The sequence below is a fragment of the Palaemon carinicauda genome, chromosome 5 (assembly GCF_036898095.1).
Source record: "Palaemon carinicauda isolate YSFRI2023 chromosome 5, ASM3689809v2, whole genome shotgun sequence".
Lineage (NCBI taxonomy): Eukaryota > Metazoa > Arthropoda > Malacostraca > Decapoda > Palaemonidae > Palaemon > Palaemon carinicauda.
Genome location: NC_090729.1, coordinates 188,938,288 through 188,965,057, shown reverse-complemented (window position 1 = coordinate 188,965,057; position 26,770 = coordinate 188,938,288). Strand labels below are relative to the sequence as shown.

The following is a 26,770-nucleotide window of genomic DNA, read 5'->3' as shown; positions in this document are numbered from 1 at the left end:
TAGGTTTTATCAGCGCAAGAATACGGGAAGATTATCGCCAAGAATCTGCTGCCCCCAGATCTCGGTATCCTCTATCTCAAGGATATGATCCCTAAAAGAAACGCACTTTCTTTGCGGCCTATTGGTACCCATGCAATGGGGATACTTTGTAAGCTTTTTAAACTTGTAGCATTGATGAACAGCAATGCATCCATTTGTGAACTTTCCAAAGGAGTTTGTTGAAACGTTTGTAGCATAGGTGCTTCAGTTTGTTTTTTTCATCAAGAAAGTTACTGTACTTCTCACATATAGCTTTAAATGCAAATACTTCCCCTCTGCCATTTATCTAAGCAGGAATTAATATTGTGGAAATATCTGTGCATTTTTATATCGATGTGTTTTTTTACTTCTCTAGTGTTACTTTTGGTACCGGCTTAGGGGTCACTCTATTTCTATTGGTTAAAGATTGCCCATAGTAGAGTAGTTTTTCATATATAAATTATCCCAGATAGAATTTGAGCATCTCTCTCTCTCTCTCTCTCTCTCTCTCTCTCTCTCTCTCTCTCTCTCTCTCTCTCTCTCTCTCTCTCTCTCTCTCTCTCTCTTTGTTTACGTGTAAAGGATTATAGAGGTGTTTGGGAGACCATGACTCGGGATCCAGACTCGATTGCTCTCCCAAAAAAGGATACATACTAGAGTTGTATAGTCAGGGAAAATACAAATTACACTTAGTTTGTGATATCCTTACACCATGAATTAGTGTGCATGATTACTCCTTCGTTCTCCTCCAAGGGAGATATGTTCCTTGCATCCTAAACGTGTGCGCGCGGTTATCTCTGGCATTTGATTATTGCAAGGACATCGGTTATATCAGGTATGGTCAATTGAAGCAGTTTGCCTTTGCAGACTGATAAAACACATCAGAGTTCAACTTCTCACACATTGAGGTTTTATTTGAAGCTGGTTGCATAGAGGTAAACTTTTATCGTAAGAGTTCTTTTTCGTACCTCAAGTCCTCGTGGTCTCGAATGTTATCAGTCGGCTGATAATATTCATGATTCATTGTTTGTAGTCAATCAAGGTGGGCAGAAGAAAACCTGCTGCAATGTCCTCTGTTTATTGGGTTTCTCAAACTTATTTTTACAAACGTTCATCAACTAGGCGTGGTAACATTTTTATAAAATTGTAGGATTTGAATCTACAATTTTATTTAACTCGAATATAGAAATATGAATTATTGTAACATCCCTCTTGCTTTAGAAAAACCTGTTAAAAAGGAATAAAGTTCTAGAATATAAAGAATTAAACAATATCACTTGCTCTGAACAAAATCTTTGAACATATTTGGCATTTTATTCCTACTGCTTCTTAAGTTTCTACTCGTCCTGCTGGAATGGACGCCATACCTATTATTCACAGGATTCACATCGGTTTTACTTTGTTACATCAGAATTAATTCTTGCATTTTCAGGGCTTGCTTCCTTTGTATCTTAGCTAGGACTTGCTTCCTTGGAAACTCTAAACCTTAGATTCCTAGACTGGGTTTAGTCTGTTTGGCGTGTAGATATCTATGGTTATCTACGGACACGTCCCTGATTATACACGATATCTTAGGGTAGTCGTTCCGGTGGTTAGAACTCCGTGATACCTGACGGTAATTCTCTTGTAATATCACTCGCAGAAATATACAGTAGGAAGCTGCCTAAAGGAACTTCCATCAGGACGACATGGCTCTCACCCAATAAAAAATCCGTTTTACCTTCACGTATATTATATCCAAATCGTACGGCGCTTCCCTTTGATGGAGGAGTTATCTAATTGGAAGACAGCCTGTGAATAGTGGTTTTCACACGCCCCTGAGGTATACACGACACTCGCGAGGTGCTCGCGCGAGGGTAGTAACCTCTGCATTCCATGCTTTTATTTTTCTCTGGTATATTTGGAAGATTTATATCAGAAAAAGTAGAAAGAAGGACTTTTTCACCGGTCGTCACAGGTCTCTCCCCAGAAATAGATTTTTCCTTCGTCAAAATCCCTTTTTCAACTGGGCACACTCGGCCATAGAGCCTAGTCCCATCATTCATTCCCCTGAGTGGTGCAAATGCGGAGCTGTCGCCGTCGGATATCATTTTGTTATATCTTGGATTATAATTTGTTGAACATCTCCACATCTCAACAGCAGAGGTTGCCTCCATCCTGCCAGAAGGTCCTTCATAATTTTACTGGCACTCGTCCACATGATCGTTCAACCAATCCACATACTCAGCATGAGAAATATTTCAGTTTTCCATCAACTTTTTTTGACACATTGCACGTAGTGTGCTCACCACGTGAAAGTCTACCATGTGACCTGTTTTAGCTTCAATAGCTGCACCCACCTAAAATTACTTTAGTGACCCCGACGGTGCCGTGTTCCATGGAATGTCACAGAAATGTCAACGCAATGACTAGTATCTTTGCGTCTAACTTTATGTACATCTGCCATAGTTTTAAGAGCCTTGGCCTTAGCACATTGTTATATATCTTGTATATCTGGTAATAGTTGCGTACGCAAAATTTCTTGGCCCCAAATATCACTTTTCCTGGCACCAAAATGGCCCTTCCCCAACAATTAACAAGCATACACAAACATAAATGTAGTTGGGTGAGAATTTTTCTTTTTCACAGCGCATGCTTTCTTTGTTTCATCTTAAAGCACATGGCCACAGCGAAGACATGACCCTATCCAGTTGGTGGTGAATATATTTTACAGCCAGTTCCTTTTTCAAACACCCGGGGCACAATTTTTCAGCAACTAAACTAGAAACCGAATTTTCTTCTAGAATAGATCTTGGATCGGACTTTTTGTCCCTTGTCTGCCTCTCGCACTTGTGAGCACACGTTTTTTCGAGGTAGAAGGTAGACTCTCGGTTACAACCACGTTTTTTCTTTCTCAAGTAAATTTTCTTCGCCTTCAAGCCTTAAGCAAGTTCTTGCCTACTAATTACTATCTTCTTGCGTTTAGGCATGTTTCTAGCTGCCTAAATTCAACAAAAAGTATAAAAATGACTAAATTGAGTGAAGTCTGAGAAAAGGGCAACGCACTTCTATTCTACCAAAATCAATCTGACACTGATTTCAGTCTTTTCACTGAAGGCCTATACGAGCCTCACTCAGTCTGGCTTAGAAGTGAAGGTTGTCAGTGTTTTAAATTGATATAGAAAAAAACAAAATATTTGAGCAATAAACAATCAAAACGCATTGTTTTACAATGACTCGGCACCACGTGCTTACCGCTGTTATGTCATTGATATAATAAAGCAATCAAAACAGAATATATATACTCAGTGGTTGCTTTTCGCTTTGAAACTTCAAAACTTCTCGTAGGAGAATTTTTCAGTATGCTTGACTTATTTAAAAAAAACCTTTGATTTTTTGCCAAAAAATGAATAAAGGGCCCCTTAAACAGTTATCAGTTACTTTATGACCTAGAAAAGTGACTTCTGATTTTCTTAAAATCGGGTTTGGCTTTAGTTTTACACTATTTACCTTACATGTAGTCAACCATTTTTCTTATTTTTTATAAGAATCGCCAACACCATATGCAAAAACATCTAAATTGCAGGTAATATCCTTGAGATCCTCTTTGGCAAAATTTCTCTTAACTGCTGGACCAAAAGGTTGCCTTGGCCATCTGTACTGGCCAATGGGTGTCTTAAAGGGTAATAAACTTTATTCTTTCTACAGTACACATTGTCTTTCCTCTTTTTAAGTCCAACTTAGGGAAAACTTCAGCTTTGGACAATTTGGGTAGTACTTCAATCAAGGACATAGGATGAATTTCTTTCCAATTAATAACTAGGACCAATACATACCCTAATATTTCTAATAGTTTTTATTGTTTATATAGGAAATATTTATTCTAATGTTGTTACTGTTCTAAAAATATTTTAATTTTCCTTGTTTCCTTTCCTCACAGGGCTATTTCCCGTGGTGGGGCCCCTGGGCTTATAGCATAGGCCTACTGGTTTTCCAACTAGGGTTGTAGTTTAGCAGTTAATAATAATAAACTTTAGTTGCCCTTCCCATCCTGCTGACCCAGTCTGTTGGTTAATCACAACTTTACACGCGAGTATCCTAGACATTTCATCAATAATTTTCTTTACTTTTTGTTTTATTGGAATTCTGCTAGAGATTGTCACGGGTTGTACTGCTTTATCAACAGTTAATTGTATCTTACCTGACAGTCTCTCACCTCATTAAAAACATCAAAATAATTAGGCAATGAAACATTTAACAAGACATTCATAATTTATGGTTATCATACACCTTTGTTTACATGTCCTTGTACCAAGTAGTAGTTTTTAACATTCCTTCACCACTACAAACACAGAGAATTTTTTGTTACTCCTAAAATTTCTTAAAATCATTCTACATTTAACTAATGGCTTAACAGTTGTCGGTATCCAAGCCTCTAGCATTGTCACTTGGACGTAAATCATCATGTGGTACATATTTTACAGGAATAAATTATTTACTTGCGCCTCTATCTATACTGAAATTTTACTCTGAGCATCAATTTCCGTTACTGCAGATACTAACTTATCACTCTTTTCTTCTTATTCACTTTAAGGTTATATTTAACTCTGGAATTTTCCAATTCATTGGTTTCTACTATCTCTCAACTCATTTGCTTAACTGTTACCCCTAGTCTTCATTTGTAATCGGTTACTGGGATATTTTGCAGGAAAATTAATCTACTGCATCTCGAGCAACATTTTCCAGAAGTTGGACTCCTCATTTTTTTACCATTTCGAATTCTGATTACAAAATTTACTATTTATAAGATTTATAACTTTAGAGCTAGTAGTTGCAGCTCCTTTCACACTGTACTTAAATATCTATCATTGGACAGCTTTGTCATATGGCTTGCTTACTGCACTGTCATTATTTATACACTTTTGCTTCCTTGAATCTTTGTAACTTAAGGATGTGAATTTTTTTGTGCCAACCTATAGCATTGTACCAACTAAAAGACGAAAGACCCCAAGAGGAAAAATACTCTATGCTAAAGGGAGGTCACTCAACAGGGACCCTCTTGAGATTAGTGGCTTCTTTTCCAATTTCAAATTTCTGGCACTCTGTGCGACTCAGAGATCCTTAATGGTTTTGTTGTATAGTAAATCTAAAGAAAGCAGTCATGCACTGTGTACATACGTCCTTTAGACTCTGGTCTCCTGTGGCCCTGAAGATGTACTTGATAGTTCGTGGCATCATTCCTTCCAGTTGCTAGTAGTCGTAGATGTCTTCCATGGTGAAAGTTTTGCCCCAAGCGGTATGTCTAATGGTGAAGATGCACACGTTGTATTCATCTAACACTAAGGCTGGGAAATTTCTTTGGACTTCTGTGTGGCAGATGGTTGGAATGGGACTGCTCCTTCTGGCCTATCACCCTAACGATTGCAGAGATCAGCCAACACTTATTAGATGTTCAGGGTTTCAAAGATGCGACCCCCTTCAGACTTTGAATCCTTCGGTCTTTCTGGTCTGGCAAGGTCCACCAGGTTGAGCTTTCGCAAAAATAGCTAGTCATGGAATTCTCCCCCGAAAGCCTTGGCTGGAAGACCGAATTTGACCTAGAGGATCTCTTGTTCGTGTTGGTCGTCACTGATCTGTTGTTGAACCATGTTCACCAGTTTGTCTAAAAACTGGTCCCTTTTGAGATTTGTGACATAAATTTGTTCTTGACCTGAAATTTAATGTCACATGTATAATTCCTGATTCCTTGTGGTTTCGTGGCGGATGGCTCAAAAACTGTCGTAGGAGAGTTCTGTAAACCCACTTTGTTTTTAAAGCATTAAAAGTCTACACATGACATACATTATCCACATATAACCTTCATTAAAAATCACACACGACATTCATTAAAAATTTAAATACTGTACTGATCAAGTGCAGGTAATTATCTAACCGCATTTAAAGTTACAAGCTTAAAAATCCCTTTGTACCTTTGTAATATGCAGAAAAGGGTCTCGACCAAAGAGATCAGCAGGAAGTGAGTTAGCAGAATAGTTCATATACGAAACGTGACTACACTGTACTTATCATTGGACAGCTTTGTCATATGACTTGCTTACTGCACTGTCATTATTTATACACTTTTGCTTCCTCGAATCTTTGTAACTTAAGGATATATGAATTTTTTTGTGCCGGCCTATAGCATTTTACCAACTAAAAGATGAAAGACCCAAAGAGATAAAATACTCATTGCTTAAGGGAGGTCATGTCTTCAACAGGGACCCTCTTGAGATTCGTGGCTTCTTTTCCAATTTCAAATTTCTGGCACTAAGAGATCCTTAATGGTTTTGTTGTATAGTAAGTCTAAAGAAAGCAGTCATGCACTGTGTACATACGTCCTTTAGACTCTGGTCTCCTGTGGCCCTGAAGATGTACTTGATAGTTCGTGGCATCATTCCTTCCAGTTGCTAGTCGTCGTGGATGTCTTCCATGGTGAAAGTTTTGCCCTAATGGTGAAGTGCACACGTTGTATCCATCTAACACCAAGACTGGGAAATTTCTTTGGACTTCTGTGTGGCAGATGGTTGGAATGGGATTGCTTCTTCTGGCCTATCACCCTAACGATTGCCGAGATCAGCCAACACTTATTGGATGTTCAGGGTTTCAAAGATGCGACCCCCTTCGGATTTTGATTCTTTCAGTCTTTCTGGCCCGGCAAAGTCCACCAGGTTGAGCCTCCGGAATAATAGCTAGTCGTGGAGTTCTCCCCCGAAAGCCTTGGCTGGGAGACCGAATTTGACCTAGAGGATCTCTTGTTCGTGTTGGTCGTCACTGATCTGTTGTTGAACCATGTTCACCAGTTTGTCTAAAAACTGGTCCCTTTTGAGATTTGTGACATAAATTTGTTCTTGACCTGAAATTTAATGTCGCATGTAAAATTCCTGACACCTGGTGGTTTCGTCGCGGCTGGTAGTTTCGTGGCGGATGGCTCAAAAACTGTCGTAGGAGAGTTCTGTAAACCCACTTTGTTTTTAAAGCATTAAAAGTCTACACATGACATACATTATCCACATATAACCTTCATTAAAAATCTACAGACATTCATTAAAAATTAAATGCTGTACTGATCAAGTGCAGGTAATGATCTAACCACATTTAAAGTTGCAAGCTTAAAAATCCCCTTGTACCTTTGTAATATGCAGAAAAGGGTCTCGACAAAAGAGATCAGCAGGAAGTAAGTTAGCAGAATAGTTCTTATACGAAACGTGACTGCTTTTGGCAGATTGCCATGAGGATATTGAGGTTGTCTATAGACCTGTTGATGTTTTGGGTTTTGAGGCGAGCCCCTGCTGAGTTTGATTCATTGTCTCTTGGCGGGCAAGGTTCACTTGAATTCTACTCCTGTATTAAAGCAATTCTTTTCATTCCCGATATTCTTTTCAGTCGAGGGTTTTGATCCTAGTGTCATAGTCCTCAAACTACTGATTATCTTGATGGTTTTTTAAATTCCATTCTGGTCTTAATTTGCCTGCAAGATGAACGTTCTAGGGATAAATGCTGAAATGACTTGAGGTGCAATTTATTTGCACTAACATATATTAAGTTTCTAATTATTAGATAATAATTGAAGTGAACAACGCATTGCAGCTCAAATTTTATAAATTAGTTAACTCTAAAAGTTTTTACCCTAATTTTGCTTACTAGAAATTATAGTTAACTAAAGAATTACTAAAATACTTCCATGTAATTGTTGAAAGATGACAGCCATTTTACGCAGTCAATTGTTACGTATAAAGCGAGTATTGGATGATCCTTTAAAATGCAAAAGTTCAAGTTTCAGGGACACAGTCTTCGATACATACCCTAATAACCCCCTTTAACTTTAGTTGCCGTTACCATCCTGCTGACCCAATCTGTTGGTTAATCAACTTTGCACACAATTTTATTCCTAGCCATTTCATTGATAATTTTCTTTACTTTACCTTTTTGCCTAATTTGAATTCTCTCTGAGGTTACCGTCATGGTTTGTACTGCTTCATCAACAGTAAAATGTACCTCACATGGCAGTGTCTGTCTCATCATTAAAAACATCAGAATCCAGACGTTGGACTCCTTATTTTTTTACAATTTCGAATTCTGGTTACAAAATTTACTATTTATAAGATTTATAACTTTAGAGGTAGTAGCTGCAGCTCCTTTCACACTGTACTTAAATATCTATCATTGGACAGCTTTGTCATATGACTTGCTTACCGCACTGTCATTATTTATACACTGTGCTTCCTCGAATCTTTGTAACTTAAGGATATGTGAATATTTTTGTGCCGGCCTATAGCATTGTACCAACTAAAAGACGAAAGACCCCAAGAGAAAAAATACTCGTTGCTTAAGGGAGGTCATGTCTTCAACAGGGACCCTCTTGAGATTCGTGGCTTCTTTTCCAATTTCAAATTTCTGGCACTCTGTGTGACTCGGAGATCCTTAATGGTTTTGTTGTACAGTGAATCTAAAGGAAGCAGGCATGCATTGTGTACCTACGTCCTTTAGACTTCAGGTCTTCCGTGGTCCTGAAGATGTACTTGATAGTTCGTGGCATCGTTCCTTCCATTTGCTAGTCGTCGTGGATGTCTTCTATGGTGAAAGTTTTGCCCTAAGCGGTATGCCTAATGGTGAAGATGCACACGTTGTATCCATCTAACACTAAGGCTGGGAAATATCTTTGGACTTCTGTGTGGCAGATGGTTGGAATGGGACTGCTGCTTCTGGCCTATCACCCTAACGAATGCCGAGATCAGCCAACACTTATTGGATGTTCAGGGTTTCAAAGATGCGACCCCCTTCTGATTTTGATTCCTTCAGTCTTTCTGGCCTGGCAAAGTCCTCCAGGTTGAGCTTCCGCAAAAATAGCTAGTCGTGGAGTTCTCCCCCGAAAGCCTTGGCTGGAAGACCGAATTTGACCTAGAGGATCTCTTGTTCGTGTTGGTCGTCACTGATCTGTTGTTGAACCATGTTCACCAGTTTGTCTAAAAACTGGTCCCTTTTGAGATTTGTGACATAAATTTGTTCTTGACCTGAAATTTAATGTCGCATGTAAAATTCCTGATTCCTGGTGGTTTCGTGGCGGATGGCTCAAAAACTGTCGTAGGAGAGTTCTGTAAACCCACTTGGTTTTTAAAGCATTAAAAGTCTACACATGACATACATTATCCACATATAACCTTCATTAAAAAGCTACACATGACATTCATTAAAAATTAAATAATGTACTAACCACATTTAAAGTTGCAAGCTCAAAAGTCCACTTGTACCTTTGTAATATGCAGAAAAGGGTCTTGACCAAAGAGATCAGCAGGAAGTGAATTAGCAGAATAGTTCTTATACGAAACGTGACTGCTTCTGGCAGATTGCCATAATGAGGATATTGAGGTTGTCTATAGACCTGTTGATGTTCTGGGTTTTGAGGCGAGCCCCTGCTGAGTTTGATTCATTGTCTCTTGGCGGGCAAGGTTCACTTGAACTCTACGCCTGTATTAAAGCAATTCTTTTCATTCCCGATATTCTTTTCAGTCGAGGGTTTTGATCCTAGTGTCATAGTCCTCGAACTACTTATTATCTTGATGGTTTTTTAAATCCCATTCTGGTCTTAATTTGCCTGCAAGATGAACGTTCTAGGGATAAATGCTGAAATGACTTTGAGGTGCTATGTGTTTGCTCTAACATATATTAACAGTTTCTAATTATTAGATAATAATTGAAGTGAACTATGCATTCAGTTCAAATTTTATAATTTAGTTAACTCTAAAAAGTTTTTACCCTAATTTTGTTTACTAGAAATGACAGTTGACTAAAGAATTATTAAACAAATACTTCCATGTAAGTGATGAAAGATGACAGCCATTTTACGCAGTCAATTGTTACGTATAAAGCCAGTATTGGACGATTCTTTAAAATGCAAAAGTTAAAGTTTCAGGGACACAGTCTTCGATACATACCCTAATAACCCCTTTAACTTTAGTTGCCGTTACCATCCTGCTGACCCAATCTGTTGGTTAATCAACTTTGCACACAATTTTATTCCTTGCCATTTCATTAATAATTTTCTTTACTTTACCTTTTTGCCTAATTTGAGTTCTGTCTGAGGTTACAGTCACGGTTTTTACTGCTTCATCAACAGTAAAATGTACCTCACATGGCAGTGTCTGTCTCATCATTAAAAACCTCAGAATCCAGAAGTTGGACTCCTTATTTTTTTACCATTTCGAATTCTTATTACAAAATTTACTATTTATAAGATTTATAACTTTAGAGCTAGTAGCTGCAGTTCCTTTCACACTGTACTTAAATATCTATCATTGGACAGCTTTGTCATATGACTTGCTTATTGCTCTGTCATTATTTATACCCTTTTGCTTCCTTGAATCTTTGCAACTTAGGGATATATGAATTTTTTTTGTGCCGGCCTATAGCATTGTACCAACTAAAAGACGAAAGACCCCAAGAGAAAAAATACTCATTGCTTAAGGGAGGTCATGTCTTCAACAGGGACCCTCTTGAGATTCGTGGCTTCTTTTCCAATTTCAAATTTCTGGCACTCTGTGCGACTCTGAGATCCTTAATGGTTTTGTTGTACAGTGAATCTAAAGAAAGCAGGCATGCACTGTGTACCTACGTCCTTTAGACTTCAGGTCTTCCGTGGTCCTGAAGATGTACTTGATAGTTTGTGGCCTCATTCCTTCCAGTTGCTAGTCGTCGTGGATGTCTTCCATGGTGAAAGTGTTGCCCTAAGCGGTATGTCTAATGGTGAAGATGGACACGTTGTATCCATCTAACACTAAGGCTGGGAAATTTCTTTAGACTTCTGTGTGGCAGATGGTTGGAATGGGACTGCTTCTTCTGGCCTATCACCCTAACGATTGCCGAGATCAGCCAACACTTATTGGATGTTCAGGGTTTCAAAGATGCGACCCCCTTCTTATTTTGATTCCTTCAGTCTTTCTGGCCCGGCAAAGTCCACCAGGTTGAGCCTCCGGAATAATAGCTAGTCGTGGAGTTCTCCCCCGAAAGCCTTGGCTGGAAGACCGAATTTGACCTAGAGGATCTCTTGTTCGTGTTGGTAGTCACTGATCTGTTGTTGAACCATGTTCACCAGTTTGTCTAAAAACTGGTCCCTTTTGAGATTTGTGACATAAACTTGTTCTTGACCTAAAATTTAATGTCGCATGTAAAATTCCTGATTGCTGGTGGTTTCGTGGCGGATGGCTCAAAAACTGTCGTAGGAGAGTTCTGTAAACCCACTTTGTTTTTAAAGCATTAAAAGTCTACACATGACATACATTATCCACATATAACCTTCATTAAAAATTTACACACGACATTCATTAAAAATTAAATACTGTACTGATCAAGTGCAGGTAATTATCTAACCACATTTAAAGTTGCAAGCTTAAAAATCCACTTGTACCTTTGTAATATGCAGAAAAGGGTCTCGGCCAAAGAGATCAGCAGGAAGTGAGTTAGCAGAATAGTTCTTATACGAAACGTGACTGCTTCTGGCAGATTGCCATGATGAGGATATTGAGGTTGTCTATAGACCTGTTGATGTTCTGGGTTTTGAGGCTGATGTCCTGGGTTTTGAGGCTGATGTCCTGGGTTTTGAGGCTGATGTCCTGGGTTTTGAGGCTGATGTCCTGGGTTTTGAGGCTGATGTCCTGGGTTTTGAGGAGAGCCCCTGCTGAGTTTGATTCATTGTCTCTTGGCGGGCAAGGTTCACTTGAATTCTACGCCTGTATTAAAGCAATTCTTTTCATTCCTGATATGCTTTTCAGTCGAGGGTTTTGATCCTAGTGTCATAGTCCTCGAACTACTGATTATCTTGATGGTTTTTTAAATTTCATTCTGGTCTTAATTTGCCTGCAAGATGAACGTTCTAGGGATAAATGCTGAAATGACTTGAGGTGCAATTTGTTTGCACTAACATATATTAAGTTTCTAATTATTAGATAATAATTGAAGTGAACTATGCATGCTGTTCAAATTTTATAAATTAATTAATTCAAAACATTTTTACTCCAATTTTGTTTACTAGAAATGACAGTTGACTAAAGAATTACTAAACAAATACTTCCATGTAAGTGTTGAAAGATGACAGCCATTTTACGTAGTCAATTGTTACGTATAAAGCCAGTATTGGACGATCCTTTAAAATGCAAAAGTTAAAGTTTCAGGAACACAGTCTTCGATACATACCCTAATAACCCCTTTAACTTTAGTTGCCGTTATCATCCTGCTGACCCAATCTGTTGGTTAATGAACTTTGCACACAATTTTATTCCTAGCTATTTCATTAATAATTTTCTTTACTTTACCTTTTTGCCTAATATGAATTTTCTCTGAGGTTACCGTCATGGTTTGTACTGCTTCATCAACAGTAAAATGTACCTCACATGGCAGTGTCTGTCTCATCACTAAAAACATCAGAATCCAGAAGTTGGACTCCTTATTTTTTTACCATTTAGAATTCTGATTACAAAATTTACTATTTATAAGATTTATAACTTTAGAGGTAGTAGCTGCAGCTCCTTTCACACTGTACTTAAATATCTATCATTGGACAGCTTTGTCATATGACTTGCTTACTGCACTGTCATTATTTATACACTTTTGCTTCCTCGAATCTTTGTAACTTAAGGATATGTGAATTTTTTTGTGCCGGCCTATAGCATTGTACCAACTAAAAGATGAAAGACACCAAGAGATAGAATACTCATTGCCTAAGGGAGGTCATGTCTTCAACAGGGACCCTCTTGAGATTCGTGGCTTCTTTTCCAATTTCAAATTTCTGGCACTCTGTGCGACTCGGAGATCCTTAATGGTTTTGTTGTATAGTAAATCTAAAGAAAGCAGTCATGCACTGTGTACCTACATCCTTTAGACTCTGGTCTCCTGTGGCCCTGAAGATGTACTTGATAGTTCGTGGCATCATTCCTTCCAGTTGCTAGTCGTCATGGATGTCTTCCATGGTGAAAGTTTTGCCCTAAGCGGTATGCCTAATGGTGAAGATGCACACGTTGTATCCATCTAACACTAAGGCTGGGAAATTTCTTTGGACTTCTGTGTGGCAGATGGTTGGAATGGGACTGCTTCTTCTGGCCTATCACCCTAACGATTGCCGAGATCAGCCAACACTTATTGGATGTTCAGGGTTTCAAAGATGCGACCCCCTTCGGATTTTGATTCCTTCAGTCTTTCTGGCTCGGCAAAGTTCACCAGGTTGAGCCTCCGGAATAATAGCTAGTCGTGGAGTTCTCCCCTGAAAGCCTTGGCTGGAAGACCAAATTTGACCTAGAGGATCTCTTGTTCGTGTTGGTCGTCACTGATCTGTTGTTGAACCATGTTCACCAGTTTGTCTAAAAACTGGTCCCTTTTGAGATTTGTGACATAAATTTGTTCTTGACCTGAAATTTAATGTCGCATGTAAAATTCCTGATTGCTGGTGGTTTCGTGGCGGATGGCTCAAAAACTGTCGTAGGAGAGTTCTGTAAACCCACTTTGTTTTTAAAGCATTAAAAGTCTACACATGACATACATTATCCACATATAACCTTCATTAAACATCTACACACGACATTCATTAAAAATTAAATACTGTGCTGATCAAGTGCAGGTAATTATCTAACCGCTTTTAAAGTTGCAAGCTTAAAAATCCACTTGTACCTTTGTAATATGCAGAAAAGGGTCTCGACCAAAGAGATCAGCAGGAAGTGAGTTAGCAGAATAGTTCTTATACGAAACGTGTCTGCTTCTGGCAGATTGTCGTGATGAGGATATTGAGGTTGTCTATAGACCTGTTGATGTTCTGGGTTTTGAGGCGAGCCCCTGCTGAGTTTGATTCATTGTCTCTTGGCGGGCAAGGTTCACTTGAATTCTACGCCTGTATTAAAGCAATTCTTTTCACTCCCGATATTCTTTTCAGTCGAGGGTTTTGATCCTAGTGTCATAGTCCTCGAACTACTGATCATCCTGGAGACGGTGTTTCAAATCCCATTCTGGTCTTAATTTGCCTGCAAGATAAACGTTCTAGGGATAAACACTGAAATGATTTTGAGGTGCAATTTGTTTGCTCTAACATATATTAAGTTTCTAATTATTAGATAATAATTGAAGTTAACTGTGCATGCAGTTCAAATTTTATGAATTAGTTAATTCTAAAAATTTTTACCCTAATTTTGTTTACTAGAAATGATAGTTAACTAAAGAATTACTAAAATACTTCCATGTAAGTGTTGAAAGATGACAGCCATTTTACGCAGTCAATTATTACGTATAAAGCCAGTATTGGACGATCCTTTAAAATGCAAAAGTTAAAGTTTCAGGGACAGAGTCTTCGATACATACCCTAATAACCCCTTTAACTTTAGTTGCCTTTACCATCCTGCTGACCCAATCTGTTGGTTAATCAACTTTGCACACAATTTTATTCCTAGCCATTTCATTAATAATTTTCTTTACTTTACCTTTTTGCCTAATTTGAATTCTGTTTGAGGTTACCGTCATGGTTTGTATTGCTTCATCAACAGTAAAATGTACCTCACATGGCAGTGTCTGTCTCATCATTAAAAACATCAGAATCCTGAAGTTGGACTCCTTATTTTTTTACCATTTCGAATTCTGATTACAAAATTGACTATTTATAAGATTTATAACTTTAGAGGTAGTAGCTGCAGCTCCTTTCACACTGTACTTAAATATCTATCTTTGGACAGCTTTGTCATATGACTTGCTTACCGCACTGTCATTATTTATACACTTTTGTTTCCTCGAATCTTTGTAACTTAAGGATATATGATTTTTTTTGTGCCGGCCTACAACATTGTACCAACTAAAAGATGAAAGACCCTAAGAGAAAAAATACTCATTGCTTAAGGGAGGTCATGTCTTCAACAGGGACCCTCTTGAGGTTTGTGGCTTCTTTTCCAATTTCAAATTTCTGGCACTCTGTGCGACTCAGAGATCCTTAATGGTTTTGTTGTATAGTAAATCTAAAGAAAGCTGTCATGCACTGTGTACATACGTCCTTTAGACTCTGGTCTCCTGTGGCCCTGAAGATGTACTTGATAGTTCGTGGCATCATTCCTTCCAGTTGCTAGTCGTCGTGGATGTCTTCCATGGTGAAAGTTTTGCCCTAAGCAGTATGCCTAATGGTGAAGATGCACACGTTGTATCCATCTAACACTAAGGCTGGGAAATTTCTTAAGACTTCTGTGTGGCAGATGGTTGGAATGGGACTGCGTCTTCTGGCCTATCACCCTAACGATTGCCGAGATCAGCCAACACCTATCGGATATTCGGGGTTTCAAATAGGCGAGCTCCTTCTGACTTGGATTCCTTCAGTCTTTCTGGTCTGGAAAAGTCCACCAGGGTGAGCCTCCGCAAAAATAGCTAGTTGTGGAGTTCTCCCCCGAAAGCCTTGGCTGGAAGTCCAACTTTGTAATCCCCACTTTGTTTTTAAAGCATTAAAATTCTACACATGACCTACATTATCCACATATAACCTTCATTAAAAATCTACACACGACATTCATTAAAAATTAAATACTGTACTGATCAAGTGCAGGTAATTTTCTAACCGCTTTTAAAGTTGCAAGCTTAAAAATCCCCTTGTACCTTTGTAATATGCAGAAAAGGGTCTCGACTAAAGAGATCAGAAGGAAGTGAGTTAGCAGAATAGTTCTTATACGAAACGGGACTGCTTCTGGCAGATTGCCATGACGAGGAGTGTTGAGGTTGTCTATAGACCTGTTGATGTTCTGGGTTTTGAGGTGAGCCCCTGCTGAGTTTGATTCATTATCTCTTGGCGGGCAAGGTTCACTTGAATTCTACGCCTGTATTAAAGCTATTCTTTTCATTCCCGATATTCTTTTCAGTCGAGGATTTTGATCCTAGTGTCATAGTCCTCGAATTACTGATCATCTTGGAGACTGTTTCAAATCCCATTCTGGTCTTAATTTACCTGCAAGATGAACGTTCTAGGGATAATCACTGAAATGACTGAGGTGCAATGTGTTTGCACCAACATATATTAAGTTTCTAATTATTAGATAATAATTGAAGTGAACTATGCATGCAGTTCAAATTTTATAAATTAGTTAACTCTAAAAGTTTTTTCCATAATTTTGTTTACTAGAAATGATAGTTAACTAAAGAATTACTAAAATACTTCCATGTAAGTGTTGAAAGATGACAGCCATTTTATGCGGTCATTTGTTACGTATAAAGCCAGTATTGGACGATCCTTTAAAATGCAAAAGTTCAAGTTTCAGAGACAGTCTTTGATACATACCCTAATAATCCCTTTAACTTTAGTTGGTATTACCATCCTGCTGACACAATCTGTTGGTTAATCAACTTTACACACAATTTTATTCCTAGCCATTTCATTAATAATTTTCTTTACTTTACCTTTTTGCCTAATTTGAATTCTGTCTGAGGTTACAGTCACGGGTTGTACTGCTTCATCAACAGTAAAATGTACCTCACATGGCAGTGTCTGTCTCATCATTAAAAACATCAGAATCACTAGACAATGTAACATTAACATGACCATTAATTTCATATATGGTTATCAGACCCCTTTGTTCAGGTGCCCTTTTACCCGAAGAAGTTTAAAAAAAATTTTTACCTCTACAAACTACAGAATATTTTTTGTTACTCCTACAATTTCTTCAAATATTTCCGCATTTATCCAATGGCCTAACAGTCATGTTTGTCCAAGCCTATAGTAGTGTATCACTTACACTTAAATGGTTAGGTACATATTTCATTTCTTGAGATTCATGACTTAGAACTTTGTTCTTCCTATCCTGAAATTTGAAGTCTTATTTCAAATTTCTGGGGCCTCTGTGTGGCGCCGAGAACCCTAATAGTATCTTTGTAAATCTAAAGAAAGCTGGCATGCACTGTGTACGTGCTCCTTTTAGACTTCAGGTCTTCAATGATCCTGAAGATGTACACGACGGTTCGCTGGATGATTCTTTCCACTTATCAGTTGCCGTGGAAGTCTTCCATGGTGAAGGTCTTGCCCAAACCGGTATGCCTGAAGTCACAGGTGCACGTTGCGTCCATCTAACGCTGTGAGGCTGAGCTTGGAAATCTTCAGTGTTTCCGAAGATGTATACGATGGTTCGCTGGATGATTCTTTCCACTTATCAGTTGCCGTGGAAGTCTTCCATGGTGAAGGTCTTGCCCAAACCGGTATGCCTGAAGGCACAGGTGCACGTTGCGTCCATCTAACGCTGTGAGGCTGAGTTGGGAAATCTTCAGTGGTCCTGAAGATGTACACGATGGTTTGCGGGATCATTTGTTCCAGTTGTCAATCGCTGTGGACGTCTTTCATAGTGAAAGTTTTGCTCGAATCTGTATGTCTGAAGGCAAGATGCATAAGTGTCCATCTGACGCTTCTGTCTGTGTGGTAGATGGTTGGAACGTGACAGCTGCTTCTGGCCGATCAGTGACATTGCTGAGGTTGGCTGGAGACCTATCGAAGTTCAGGGTTTCAACGAGGTGACCCCCTTCAGAGCTTGACTGCTGTCTTTCTGGTCCGGCAAGATCCACGAGGAGCATCCCTTCGCAATAATAGCTAAGTCTTGGAGCTCTCCCCCGAAAGCCTCTTCTGGAAGATCTCTCATGTTGGTTGCCACTGATTTATTGTTGAACCATGTTCAACAATTCGTCTAAAATGTGGGCCCTCTTGAGATTTGTGACATAAATTTGTTTCTTGTCTTGAAATTTAATTTTGCATGTAAAATTCCTGATCCCTGATATGTTAAATGGCAGATGGCTCAAAAACTGTCGCAAGAGTTCTGTAAAGCCACGTTGTTTTCGAGGCATTAAAAATTTGCATGACATTCAATATCTACACGGCACTCATTAAAAATCTACACACGACATTCATTAAAAATTTAAATACTATACTGCTCAAGTGCAGGTAATTATCTAACCACATTTAAAGTTGTAAGCTTAAAAATCCCCTTGTACCTTTGTAATACTGTACAGTATAAAGAAAAGTATCTCGACCAAAGAGATCAGCAGGAAGTGAGTTAGCAGAATAGTTCTTATACGAAACGTGACTGCTTCTGGCAGATTGCCATGATGAGGATATTGAGGTTGTCTATAGACCTGTTGATGATGTGTTCTTTGAGGCTGATGTCCTGGGTTTTGAGGCGAGCCCCTGCTGAGTTTGATTCATTGTCTCTTGGCGGGCAAGGTTCACTTGAATTCTATGCCTGTATTAAAGCAATTCTTTTCATTCCCGATATTCTTTTCAGTCGAGGGTTTTGATCCTAGTGTCATGGTCCTTGAACTTCTGATTATCTTGACGGTTTTTCAAATCCCATTCTGGTCTTAATTTGCCTGCAAGATGAACGTTCTAGGGATAAACACTGAAATGACTGAGGTGCAATTTGTTTGCACTAACATATATTAAGTTTCTAATTATTAGATAATAATAGAAGTGAACTATGCATGCAGTTCAAATTTTATAAATTAGTTAATTCTAAACATTTTTACCCTAATTTTGTTTACTAGAAATGACAGTTAACTAAAGAATTACTAAAATACTTCCATGTAAGTGTTGAAAGATGAAAGCCATTTTACGCAGTCAATTGTTACGTATAAAGCCAATATTGGACAATCCTTTAAAATGCAAAAGTTAAAGTTTCAGGGACATAGTCTTCGATACATACCCTAATAATCCCTTTAACTTTAGCCGTTACCATCCTGCTGACCCAATCTGTTGGTTAATGAACTTTGCACACAATTTTATTCCTTGCCATTTCATTAATAATTTTCTTTACTTTACCTTTTTGCCTAATTTGAATTCTCACTGAGGTTACCGTCATGGTTTGTACTGCTTCATCAACAGTAAAATGTACCTCACATGGCAGTGTCTGTCTCATCATTAAAAACATCAGAATCCTGAAGTTGGACTCCTTATTTTTTTACCATTTCGAATTCTGATTACAAAATTGACTATTTATAAGATTTATAACTTTAGAGGTAGTAGCTGCAGCTCCTTTCACACTGTACTTAAATATCTATCTTTGGACAGCTTTGTCATATGACTTGCTTACTGCACTGTCATTATTTATACACTTTTGTTTCCTCGAATCATGTTATTTTCATTAGTAAAATAAATTTTTGAATATACTTACCCGATAATCATGTAGCTGTCAACTCCGTTGCCCGACAGAATTCTACGGGAGGGATACGCCAGCTATCACTATACTAGAAGGGGGTGTACTCACCAGCGCCACCTGTGGCCAGGTACTGCAGTACTTCTTGTTGACACCACCTCACTTTTTCCTCGGTCCACTGGTTCTCTATGGGGAGGAAGGGTGGGTCAATTAAATCATGATTATCGGGTAAGTATATTCAAAAATTTATTTTACTAATGAAAATAAAATTTTTCAATATTAAACTTACCCGATAATCATGTAGCTGATTCACACCCAGGGGGGTGGGTGAAAAACCAGTGTACAAGACTAAAGGATAGCTAAGTATCCCGTATTTCATATAATCAGTTATCCATAATAACAATGAAATAATAAGTACCTGGTAAGGAAGTCGACTTGAACCGTTACTCTGCCTTTAATAAGTTCGTCTTCCTTACTGAGCGCAGCGTTCCTCTTGGAAGGCTGAATCAACTCAAAGGTGCTAAAGTATACAGGGCTGCAACCCATACTAAAGGACCTCTACACAACCTTTAACCTAGGCGCTTCTCAAGAACAAATTGACCACCCGCCAAATCAAAAAGGATGCGGGAGGCTTCTTAGCCTACCGTAACAACCCAAAAACAACAATAAAAATATTCAAGAGAAAGGTTAAAAAGGTTATGGGATTAAGGGAATGTAGTGGCTGAGCCCTCACCTACTACTGCACTCGCTGCTACGAATGGTCCCAGGGTGTAGCAGTTCTCGTAAAGAGACTGGACATCTTTAAGATAAAACGATGCAAACACTGACTTGCTCCTCCAATAAGTTGCATCCATAATGCTCTGCAGAGAACGGTTCTTATTAAAGGCCATCGAAGTGGCTACGGCTCTCACTTCGTGGGTCCTTACCTTCAGCAAAGCAAGGTCTTCATCCTTCATGAGAGAATGGGCTTCTCTAATCAGAAGCCTTAGGTAATACGAAACTCCGTTTTTGGACATGGGCATCGAAGGTTTCTTGATTGCACACCATAAGGCTTCTGACTGTCCTCGTATAGGTTTTGACCTATTAAGATAATATTTCAGAGCTCTGACAGGGCAGAGAACTCTTTCTAGCTCGTTACCCACCATGTTGGAAAGGCTAGGGATTTCAAACGATCTAGGCCAAGGACGTGAAAGAAGTTCATTCTTAGCTAAAAATCCGAGCTGTAAAGAACATGTTGCAGATTCGGATGTGAACCCAATGTTCTTGCTGAAGGCGTGAACCTCACTAACTCTTTTAGCTGTTGCAAGGCAGACGAGGAAAAGAGTCTTGAGGGTAAGGTCCTTGAAGGAAGCTGACTGGAGAGGTTCGAACCTAGGAGACATAAGGAACCTTAAGACTACGTGTAGATTCCAGCCTGGAGTGGAGAACCGACGTTCTTTAGAAGTCTCGAAAGACTTGAGAATGTCTTGAAGGTCCTTGTTGGAAGAAAGGTCCAAACCTCTGTGGCGGAGAACTGAGGCCAACATACTTCTGTACCCTTTAATCGTAGGAGCCGAAAGGGATCTCTCATTCCTTAGATGTAATAGGAAGTCAGCTATTTGGGTTACAGAGGTATTGGTAGAGGAAACTGCATTGGCTCTACACCAGCTTCGGAAGACTTCCCACTTGGATTGGTAGACTCTACGAGTGGATACCCTCCTTGCTCTGGCAATCGCTCTGGCTGCCTCCTTCGAAAAGCCTCTAGCTCTAGCGAATCTTTCGACAGTCTGAAGGCAGTCAGACGAAGAGCGTGGAGGTTTGGGTGTACCTTGTCTACATGAGGTTGACGTAGAAGGTCCACTCTTAGAGGGAGAGTCCTGGGAACGTCGACCAGCCATTGAAGTACCTCTGTGAACCATTCTCTTGCAGGCCAAAGGGGAGCAACCAGCGTCAGCCGTGTCCCTTCGTGCGAGACGAACTTCTGAATGACCCTGTTGATGATCTTGAACGGAGGGAATGCGTAAAGGTCGAGATGGGACCAATTCAGCAGAAAAGCATCCACATGAACTGCTGCTAGGTCTGGAACTGGGGAACAGTACAAAGGAAGCCTTTTGGTCATGGAGGTGGCAAACAGATCTATCGTAGGTTGACCCCACAAGGTCCAAAGTCTGTTGCACACGCTCTTGTGAAGGATCCATTCCGTGGGGATGACTTGATCTTTTCTGCTTAGGCGATCTGCTGAGACGTTCATGCTGCCCTGAATGAACCTCGTTACTAGAGTGAGGTTTAGACTTCTTGACCAAATGAGGTGGTCCCTTGCTATCTCGTACAGGTTCCTCGAATGGGTCCCTCCCTGCTTGGAGATGTAAGCTAAGGCTGTGGTGTTGTCTGAGTTCACCTCCACCACCTTGCCTAGCAGGAGGGACTTGAAGTTCATTAGGGCCAAATGAACTGCCAGCAGCTCTTTGCAGTTGATGTGGAGTGTTTCCTGTTCCCTGTTCCAAGTTCCCGAGCATTCCTGTCAGTTCAGGGTCGCGCCCCAGCCCGAGTCTGATGCATCCGAGAAGAGATGAAGATTGGGGGTCTGAATCGCTAACGATAGGCCCTCCTTGCGAAGGAGGTTGGTCTTCCACCACAAGAGAGTGGTCTTCATCTCTTTGGTGACAGGTATAGAGACTGCTTCGAGCGTCAAATCCTTGTCCCAATGAGCTGCTAGATGGAATTGAAGAGGGCGGAGGTGGAGTCTCCCTAACTCGACAAACAGGGCTAACGATGACAGGGTCCCTGTTAGGCTCATCCACTGTCTCACCGAGCAACTGTTCCTCTTCAGCATGCTCAGAATGCATTCTAGGGCTTGGCTTATTCTTGGGGCCGATGGAAAAGCCCGAAAATCCCGACTCCGAATCTCCATTCCCAGGTAAACAATGGATTGAGAGGGAGTGAGCTGGGACTTTTCCAAGTTGACTAATAGACCCAGTTCCTTGGTCAAGTCTAAAGTCCATTTGAGACTCTCCAGACAGCGACGACTCATGGGGGCTCTCAACAGCCAGTCGTCTAAATAAAGGGAGGCTCTGATGTTCGATAAGTGGAGGAATTTTGCAATATTCCTCATCAGAAGCGTAAACACCATAGGAGCTGTGCTTAGGCCAAAACACAGGGCTTGGAATTGGTACACAACCTTTCCAAAAACGAATCTCAGGAAAGGTTGGGAGTCTGGATGAATAGGAACGTGAAAGTATGCGTCTTTCAGATCCAACGAGACCATCCAGTCCTCCTGCCTGACCGCTGCTAGGACCGACTTCGTCGTCTCCATAGTGAACGTCTGCTTGGTGACATAAGCATTGAGCGCGCTGACGTCCAGCACCGGTCTCCAACCTCCTGTCTTCTTGGCCACCAGAAAGAGACGGTTGTAGAAGCCCGGGGATTGATGGTCCCGGACTATAACCACTGCCTTCTTCTGTAACAAGAGCGACACCTCCTGGTGTAACGCTAGCCTCTTGTCCTTTTCCTTGTAGTTGGGAGAGAGGTTGATGGGAGAAGTGGTCAAAGGGGGTTTGTGGCAGAATGGTATCCTGTAACCCTCCCTCAGCCACCTGACAGACTGGGTGTCTGCACCTCTTCTTTCCCAAGCTTGCCAGAAGGTCTTGAGTCTGGCTCCTACTGCTGTCTGGAGAGGAGGAGAGTCAGTGTTTGCCTTTAGAAGTCTTGGGACCTTTCCTAGACCTGCTCCTGGAAGAGTCTGGACGGGTGCTTCCTCGGCTGGGGGCTCTGCCACGAAAGGGCGGAATAAACCTTGTAGCAGGAGTATCAGCCACTGGGGTGCGGTAGGTCCTGGGAACTGAAGGCGTAACCTTAGCCTTACGAGCTGAAGAGGCCACAAGATCATGAGTGTCTTTTTGGATCAGGGCCGCAGACAAATCCTTGATAAGCTCTTCGGGGAACAAGAACTTAGACAGCGGAGCAAAAAGGAGTTGGGACCTTTGACAAGGTGTGATGCTAGAAGAAAGAAAAGAGCAAAGTTGCTCCCTTTTCTTAAGAACTCCTGACACAAACATTGAAGCAAGCTCGCCAGATCCATCCCGAATAGCTTTATCCATGCAGGACATTAAAAGCATGGCCGAGTCCTTGTCCGCAGGGGAGGTCTTCTTGCTCAGGGCCCCCAGGCACCAGTCTAGGAAATTGAACATCTCAAAGGCACGAAAAACACCCTTTAGGAAGTGGTCTAAATCGGAGAAGGTCCAGCAAACTTTAGAGCGCCTCATTGCTGATCTACGAGGAGAGTCGACCAAACTCGAGAAGTCAGCCTGGGCAGAGGCAGGGACTCCCAAGCCTGGTTCCTCTCCTGTGGCATACCATACACCCGCCTTAGAAGTGAGCTTAGTAGGTGGGAACATAAAGGAAGTCTTCCCTAGCTGCTGCTTAGACTGCAACCACTCCCCTAATATCCTTAAAGCTCTCTTAGATGACCTAGCAAAGACGAGCTTAGTATAAGTTGACTTAGCAGGTTGCATGCCCAGCGAAAACTCAGATGGAGGAGAGCGAGGGGTAGCAGAAATAAAATGGTCTGAGTATACCTCTCTGAAAAGAGCCAGGACCTTACGAAAGTCAATGGATAAAGGAGAAGACTTGGGTTCTTCCACGTCTGATGAGGGGTCCAGATGCGCAGCTTTCTCATCAGAAACCTCATCACCAGAGTGTAGCGAAGTGAAAGGCAATTGAACAGTGGTATGCTGAACAGCAGAGTCTGAACAAGCGGGTGCATCAACGCCTGTGGTTTCATCCTCAAGTCCCTGTTGCTGAGTAAAAACCTGAGGTTCAGGCTGCAAGGACTGGTCAAGAAGAGTAGAGGAAGGTAGGCGCATGGGTTGAGGTGGCTGACTCCTAGCATGAGTTTCTTGCCTCAAGAGTTGCGCTTGCTGTAAGGGTAGCGGATGCGCAGTAGCAGGTTCCTGAGGAACGAGTTGAGGTTCCTGAGGTGTGAGCTGCGAGAGTTGAGGTAGCGGCTGCGCAGAACGCAGTTCTTGTCTCGCGAGTTGAGGTTCCTGAGGTGCTAGCCTAAGGAGTTGAGGCTCTCGCCTTGAGGAGGGTTGAGGTCGCTGCAACGAGTGCTGAGGTGGCTGCCTCATGGATGGAAGAGGTTGTCGTACCTCAAGAGATTGTTGCCTCGCTGGTGGAACTGCAAGCGGAAGCGGAGGAAGCAAGGCGTAAGATTCCTGCTCCCATTGCTGAGGTTGCCTTAAGGAAGGCGGAGGTTGCTGCACACCGCTGGTAACTGGCAACTCAGTACGCGGTAAGGTATCCTGAGGAACCTCAACATCGTACGCCTGGCAGACTGGACTGCGGCGAGGCGGAGCGATCGCAGGAGGAGGTGTAACCTTCTCAGCCTGACACTCGCGCATTAAGACCGCAAGCTGTGACTGCATGGACTGCAACAAAGTCATCTTGGGGTCGACAGACGCTAAGGTCTGCTGAGGTAAAGCCTGAACAGAAGATGAGGTCTGTTGCGGCAACACCTTACCTCTCTTAGGAGGTGTGCAGTCACCTGATGACAGCGGAGAGTCAGAGCTAAGCCAATGACTGCAACCAGGTTGTAGAGCTCTTGAGGTCTGGACTTTGCGTTTGAGAGGTCTTGAGACCTGAGTCCAGCGTTTCCTCCCTGACACTTCTTCTGCAGACGAGTAAAAGACGGGCTCAATCGTCTGCGGGTGGGAGTGACGGTCTCTGTTAGACACGCCCGCAACCACCGAGGATACTTCTGTGCGCCGATCAAGGCCTGCCGAACCCTTTTGCCCTTCGACATTGCTTCTCCCCTGGGCTTGGGAGCTTGCAAGAGGTCCCGGACTGGGAGGACGACTGGCACACGCACAGAAGTACCCTCACGCACCACACTGACACTGACACTAGCACTTGGCACCGCACTGACACTAGTACTTGGCACAACACTGGCACTATCACCTCCCACTGCACTTTTGACCTTAAGTTCTTTGACTTCTGCCATAAGAGACTTATGGTCACCAACCACCGATTCCACTTTGTCTCCTAAAGCCTGAATGGCACGCAAAACAACGGACATATCAGGTTGAGCACAAATAGAAGGTTCGGGGGTAGCCACTACAGGGGGAGGAAAAGGTTGAGGATCGTGTGGTGAGGAAAAAAGTGAAGAGTGAGAAGAACTCCTCCTAACCCTCTCTCTCTCTAACTTGGTTGAATATTTTAGGAATCGCACAAATTCAAGTTCCGAAAGTCCGGCGCATTCCTCACATCGATCTTCCAACTGACAGGGTCTTTCCCTACAGTCAGAACAAGCGGTGTGAGGATCAACCGAGGCCTTCGGAACACGCCTATTACAAGACCTACATCGTCTATGGGGTGGGGCTTGTGAAGGGTCAGACATCTTGAATCAAAGAGTTAGTCAAGGGTGATTCCAAATCAAGCAAAAAGATCGTTAACCATTAATCAAAAACCAAATAAAAGCTATCTAAGCTAATTATAAAGGTCTCCAGTATAGCGAAAGCTGAAATCTTGAAGAAATACTTCACCAAAAGCCGTGAACAATACTTCAAAATCATAAGCGTATCCCAGAACGTCTTGCCGGAAGCACGACAGAGGAAAAAGTGAGGTGGTGTCAACAAGAAGTACTGCAGTACCTGGCCACAGGTGGCGCTGGTGAGTACACCCCCTTCTAGTATAGTGATAGCTGGCGTATCCCTCCCGTAGAATTCTGTCGGGCAACGGAGTTGACAGCTACATGATTATCGGGTAAGTTTAATATTGAAAATTTGTAACTTAAGGATATATGATTTTTTTTGTGCCGGCCTACAACATTGTACCAACTAAAAGATGAAAGACCCTAAGAGAAAAAATACTCTTTGCTTAAGGGAGGTCATGTCTTCAACAGGGACCCTCTTGAGATTTGTGGCTTCTTTTCCAATTTCAAATTTCTGGCACTCTGTGCGACTCGGAGATCCTTAATGGTTTTGTTGTATAGTAAATCTAAAGAAAGCAGTCATGCACTGTGTACATACGTCCTTTAGACTCTGGTCTCCTGTGGCCCTGAAGATGTACTTGATAGTTTGTGGCCTCATTCCTTCCAGTTGCTAGTCGTCGTGGATGTCTTCCATGGTGAAAGTTTTGCCCTAAGCAGTATGCCTAATGGTGAAGATGCACCCGTTGTATCCATCTAACACTAAGGCTGGGAAATTTCTTAGGACTTCTGTGTGGCAGATGGTTGGAATGGGACTGCGTCTTCTGGCCTATCACCCTAACGATTGCCGAGATCAGCCAACACCTATCGGATATTCGGGGTTTCAAATAGGCGAGCTCCTTCTGACTTGGATTCCTTCAGTCTTTCTGGTCTGGAAAAGTCCACCAGGGTGAGCCTCCGCAAAAATAGCTAGTTGTGGGGTTCTACCCCGAAAGTCTTGGCTGGAAGTCCAACTTTGTAATCCCCACTTTGTTTTTAAAGCATTAAAATTCTACACATGACCTACATTATCCACATATAACCTTCATTAAAAATCTACACAAGACATTCATTAAAAATTAAATACTGTACTGATCAAGTGCAGGTAATTTTCTAACCGCTTTTAAAGTTGCAAGCTTAAAAATCCCCTTGTACCTTTGTA

General features: G+C 41.3%; 1 long non-coding RNA gene across 2 annotated transcripts in view; it reads left to right on the top strand.

Annotated features, from left to right (window-relative positions):
* LOC137641678 (uncharacterized) overlaps window positions 1–26,770 on the top strand; it is a 46,566-nt gene that overhangs the window by 2,173 nt on the left and 17,623 nt on the right. Inside the window, exon 4 of one of the 2 annotated variants that reach the window (XR_011044567.1) lies at window positions 4–148. This is a non-coding gene — a long non-coding RNA (uncharacterized lncRNA). Of the gene's footprint in view, window positions 1–3; window positions 1,628–26,770 lie in introns of those variants that run through there. The other variant, XR_011044566.1, reaches the window with a different exon arrangement.